The sequence below is a fragment of the Morone saxatilis genome, unplaced genomic scaffold, assembly GCF_004916995.1.
Source record: "Morone saxatilis isolate NCDOM2014 unplaced genomic scaffold, NCSU_SB_2.0 Contig0, whole genome shotgun sequence".
Taxonomy (NCBI): Eukaryota; Metazoa; Chordata; class Actinopteri; family Moronidae; genus Morone; species Morone saxatilis.
In genome coordinates, this window is record NW_023339650.1 from 2,301,235 (window position 1) to 2,307,464 (window position 6,230).

Below are 6,230 nucleotides of genomic sequence, written 5' to 3' on the forward strand. Positions count from 1 at the left end.
TGATCTAAGGCCCTGAATTCATTATGGACCTGATCCAATCACATCCCCAAAATGTCCCGTTGCTTGTTGCTTCGCTGTAAGCCCGCCAAAGTGATCAGGTATTAGGCCTGAGGGGTGGACGGTTATCAAACAGGTCGCAGGGGTCGGCCACTGTCGCGCCAGCTCTCCCCACAGTTGCTGAAATGAACAGCTTCAGTGTGCAGAGCTGTACAGTGTGCGCAGATGAAAGAGCTTTGCTGCTCAGGGATCAAACCCCACCTGAGGTTCTGTTTGCCCGTGGCTGGATCTCTGTGACCCAGCTACCCCGCTGTCTTTACTGAGAAAACACAAACTTTAGCAGGAGAGAGGAGCAGATGAAGTCGTGTATGTCTCCAGAAGTGAAAGTGAAAAGGCCTTTCTCCCACAGGCATACATCAGCTCATATGATTTAATTGTACTGTAATGGCCCGGTGTTTGTTTGTGCTGAGTGAAGTGCAAGGCCACATCATAAATTTGAGTTGTCAGTGCAGTCTTCTCTTTGGTGTTGTTTTGTATGGTGGAGGCAGTTAGCTGTGTTACATTGGGTGCGAGAAGTAGAGAAAGTACCATGAAAAGCATTTACTGCAACTATTTTATAGAAATAGCACAGCAGGACGGGTGCCACCGGGAGCAGATATTTCCAGTGATGAAAACTAAAAAAAGAGGAACATCTGTTTTATTCCCTAACTGTTTTATAAATACCCCAGCCACCTCTTCACATTCTGCTTCAGTACTGTGTCAGTGTACTCAACCTTTACCAGTGTTTCCTGAGAAGGTCCACTTTAACGCTCAGCCGCGTCTTGCCAATATCAAATACCAAGTAGTTTTATAGTTGTGGAGAGTTTGGGATTCTGGGAAAAACGCTGCAAGGTGAACTTAACAATAGTCTGCTGCTGAGTCCTGTAGCCAGTGCAACATGCAAACCTAAACTAAAACTGTCCGTATTCTGACTGGTTTTGTGTGACATTCAGTAAAGCTGAGCATTTTTTGAGCAACAGTGCCAGCTGTGTAACAAATGATCCACCTTCAGCACAAATTGGATAAATGATCAATTAGGCATGTTTGCCAGAATCTAATGTCAGACATTAACCTTGAAAAGAAAGCGTTGTTAAGGGATCGGTGGGATGGTTGGTCATTTGGTTGCCCGTAGAAACCAGAAGTGAAAGAAAATACAAAGCGTTGCATTGAATCAAAATGTTTCCTTCCAATATCCTCTGGTAATTAGCTTCAGTAGGTTGTTTGCATGCGCAGAATGTCCATGGTTCCACGCAGCCACATCCAGAACATTTGTGTCAAAAGTGGTGAATGGTTGTATTTGTATCATCGCTGTACAGTATTTTAATTTACATTTTAGTTATTGGATCATCACTGTTGATCTTTGTGTGACACTGCTAGAACATCTGTATGGGAACCACAGCTGCCATACACATCCTTGAACTACAAGTTCAGTAATGGAGATGGGCTGTATTTTCTGTAGTGATCATTCATGTGTATATGGAGTTTAGGCTTTAGACATGATGAACTGGTTATATTGTGAGAGGTCAAAGTAAACATGACTGTGTATTAATAAATAAATATGGTGTATTTGAGCCAGTTAGATGAACCTATAGTCTATTCAGTGCTGGGGATTATTTAAAAATGTTACCAATGATACCACACTGTAAAACTAGATAAGTTAATTTAATAAAAAAAACAAAAAAACATTGCAACTGATTACATCGAAAGATTTAAGAAAAACTAATTCACTTTTGTTAAAAGTTAAACATTCTTGATCAAGTAACTTTAGTAGTTTTAAGTGACACTGACTTAATTATGTTAGGTTTTTTTATTTGTACTATGAAAACAAAATACCTAGTAAAAAATACTTAATCAATAATGTTTTTCACTGAAATTGAGTGTGTGTTACTAAATGTGTAGTATAATAATAATATTTTAGCAATTTCTTTGAGTTAAGTACTTATTGCGTTACAGTGCAAGGTTGAACAAGACATTATCCTGACCTCACTTAAAGGAATACAGACATATTTCTATATTTAACTGAATCAATTGAAAGAATGTATTTTCATACCAACAATTAATAATTTCATCCCATTTTTCAAGCAAATAATGTCTGGTTCCAGCTCCTGAAATGTGCAGATTTGCTGCTTTTCTGTCATTCATGATAGTAAATATAAATATAATAATAATATAATTATACAAGACTAAGACCAGATTCTGTACTTTACAGTTTTTGATACTCAGATACTACAGACAGCCCAAACAAGTATTGTGATTTGATAACCAGTCCTATGTTCAGTTCAGGTTCTCATTGTCTAAAAAAAACCCAACTTATTCAAAGCAGTGAATAGCTGAGTAAACCACATGAGAACAATTGATTTTAACCTTTATAATAAGCAGTAGGAGACAAATGCACATCATCACTTTGCCTTTGGATTCAATGTCACAATAATGCTCCAGCTTTATAGTGGGTCCATTGAGAAGCAGTTAATGTAGAATAATGAAAGTCTTTCATAAAAACTATTCTTTTCACTGTAAAGTCTGGTGGTTAGTGACTGAAGGTACAAAGGTTGGGACACACCGCTGAAGGGAATAATCTGTTTCTATTATCTCTAACTGTCCTGTATGGTGAAGAAATACATGGTATGATTTATCTGTGTAGTTACTGGATTGATTCCACTCCTCTGTGTTCCAGTATTTTAGCATTTGAAGGATGATCGCACAGACCCGATGTTTGTATCCCGGCTTTATGAACTCTAGATTTGAGAGGAATTATTAATACTCTTTTTTAAAAATGCTGTTCTGTTTAAATAAATAATCAGGCCATGGCCCAATGCAGCCAGTCTAGAACGTCATGTTTCTTTCCAGGAAGCTCCAAGCAGGAAAATAAAACACGATTTAAGGAAATGCATTTAAAGAATGCATTTTTACAGACCACAGTGGAGCACTCGCATCTTTTAAATGTGTGGGATTTTTTTCAGGAATGTGATTAGACAGACAGGTAAAGCAGCTGCCCATGTGGTTTATATTTCTGATTTAGCAGGAAAAAAATGACATCTTAAATGTGTAACTTTCATGGTAGCTCCATTACTGGATGGTTGTAGGCCATTGGTCTTTTGGCCATGCTCCAGTACATGCACAGTTGGAATGATTAAGCTAGCAGTATATTCAATCTGAAGCCAATGTACATAAGCATAATTGATTGTGAAATACATCTCTTGCAGCATAGAATTAGAAGGGAATCTGTCACATTCATCAAAATGAAAATAAACATACATCAAGAAAAAGAGACCTAAGGAAAAAGAAATGGAAGAGGGTGAGTCGGAAAATAATGACCATAGTAGGAAGGGAGGAAGGAAGGGAGGAAGTATTGAAGCGAGCAGACAGGTTCCTAGAGTTACTGAGTCGGAGAGATCCTGAATTCTTGCCAGCCTGTGGAATGTCAATTGACTGGAACTGAGAGCCATTGACTCCCTGCCTTCTCGCCCTCCACCCAGACACTTAGAAACAAACTGATGGATAATCTGCTCTGGTTTCCTTCTTTTCTCCTCATGTCTGCTCACCATGACTGGAAGTCATAAGTCATCTTAAAATATGTGAGCGTATCCTTTGCGATTGTATGGTGAAGCTAATTTGGGAGTTTTCCAGGTCGTAGAAGAGTCAGGGTTGGAGCCCGGGTGCAGGAAAGCCGATCCCTGCTCCACACTCAGGGTCGCCCTGACTCGAGCAGAATTCTCTCTTCAGAGTCAGCAGGCTGCTTCATCCCAGCCTCTGTCTAGGAATCAGGAAGCAGAGGAAATCCATCGTCCATTTGCTCTTGTGCTGCCAAGCAGTGATGCTGCTGAGAGCAGTTTAATCTGGGACAAGAACTGCATTATTGTCCTTACATAATGATGTGTCCTCACTTTTGTCAAAGCTATCCACAAACTCAATAAGTTGTACTTCCTTTACCTCTTTTTAACAGGCTGCTTTCCTTTTCAGCTTGTCCTAACCACTTTATGAACTGAATGCCCATTTCCTGATGCCCCAGCGGCTATCTCATTACACTGTATTGACACTCCCTAAGTCCCGCCCCTTTTTGCTCTATGCTCCAATAAGCTTTGGTCAGAAACTCGGTCAACTTTCTCCTTTCCTGTACTTAGAATCAGAATCAGAAATACTTTATTAATCCCAGTGGGAAATTACTTTCGTTACATATACTCCACATGTAATAGGCATACAATATATTAAGAATATAAAGGTTTAAAAATAAAATGTACAGTAACAGTTCTTCAAAACCACAGCTTTCACCGATGTCGCCCAAATGGCTTAATAGTATGGGTACAAGAAGTGACTTGCATCCGTGTAGGATTCTCTATACTTATGTACAGTGACTTGTGCATTTCTGATTGTCCTGTTTGAGGTCAGATTACAGAGAGGAGGTGTCTACTCTCTGAGGGAGCGTTGATGACCACAGGCGTAATGATTTCCTGTGGCTCTGTGTGCATCTGGGTGAAGAGTCTCTGCTGACAAGTCGGAGCATCCCGTGCTGCTGATATTAAACTCGTGTTAACTAATTGATAAGGAGTTGAGAGACAGTATTGTCCAAAGGATCAAGACTGAAGCCCTGGCGACAAGCACTCCTCCTCAATCTCTGCCACTCACTGGGCGTTACCAGTCTCCTCCTCAATGACATCAACCGGTTAAGCTCCTGATAAGTTTTAATTTCTCTTAGCTCTGTTGGTGTCAACAGCGTACCCACTGTCAGTTCCGCCCATGCCTTCCAAGCCATCCAAGCTGACAGCGACAGAAGATCACCACGTGGCGAGCCACACACGTGACGTGCCTCACATGAATCATACATTAGCCTTCTCAGCGATTACAGCGCTCCGCGTCGAGACTGTCGTACAATTCCAGTACCGGTGGGCTCTCACGCTCCAACCAACGTATAAAAAGAGTGGCTTTGCCCTTCTTATAGACTGGGCCTCGTGTTTCTGGTAGTCCAACTTGTTATTAAAGTCACCCCCAGGATTATATCCTCTACAGTGTCCACGGGGACCCCCTGGGATGGAAACAGGGGCACTCGGTGTTTTCCGCCCTCCTCAGATCACGTTGAGCTGCAGATGGCTTCAGCTCACACCAACGACAAAGTTGCCCCCAACAGTGCCTGTATTCATTCTAACCTTTCAATACAACCAACTATGCTGAGTCATCAGAAACTTCTGAAGTGGCAGGACTCGGTGCAATAGTTTGAGGTGCAGAGGGAGGAAGGGAGAGAGGACAGTCCTGACGGCCCGTGCTGACCCCCGTGTCAGACACACAGTTCTGTAGGCGTACGCCACTGTGGTCTCCCCCAAACAGGTAGTCAACAATCCAGGACACGATGGGGGCCTCCATCTGCATCACCAGGCTGCTCTCCCTCATAGAGCGGACGGATGTGATAAGCACTGGAACAGTCCAAAGAAACTATGACTCTCACATTGCTCGCGGTTGCAGATGAGTATACGAATCTGTTTCAGCAGGTAATGATCAGGTCTTTTAGAAACTACAAGGCGGCGCGAAAGAGGATACGAACTGTAGCGACCAGTGAAAAAGCTGACCATCCAAAGGCTTAGCTCTCAAAGGACGGAAGCTCTCCAACTTGGGTCTTCATCAATGGTTGGGAAGCGTCACGATGTGCTCACTGGAGGTATTCTCGCCGTTCCTGAGTCAGTGCCTTTTCGGCACAGTAACGAGGCAGGACTTTCTGCACGCACACAGGGACCCTCTGGAGGTGCCAGCTTCAGGCTGAAGACTTGACTGAGTACCCTCACGCCACACCAGCTGGGGGCCACAGGCTTTATGGCTGCTGTTAACATTTGTCTCGGAACTTGGACCACCGTGCCGTCGAAGTTGGAAAGTGTAAGTCTCGTGAGCTGGTTCTGCGTAACAGTAGGTTAACGGTCACTGAACAAATAACACATAGCCCGCCATCGGCTCGTGGTGGCTCGAGACACAACGCCACATGCATTGGTTGAGAACTGAAATAGGCGAAATGGCAAGAAGATTAATGAAATGTAAACTTGCAATATACGACATTAGACTGTGCAATATGTTATGTTGTTTCTTGTAGAAAAAACATTATTATTTCACTATTGAGCTTGCTTTAGCATAGCCACCAATAACAAACGACAGTGCTTGCTGCTCCTGTGCGTCATGAGTTCTTCTCCGACTCCGTAAGCCCAGGAGCGCGAATA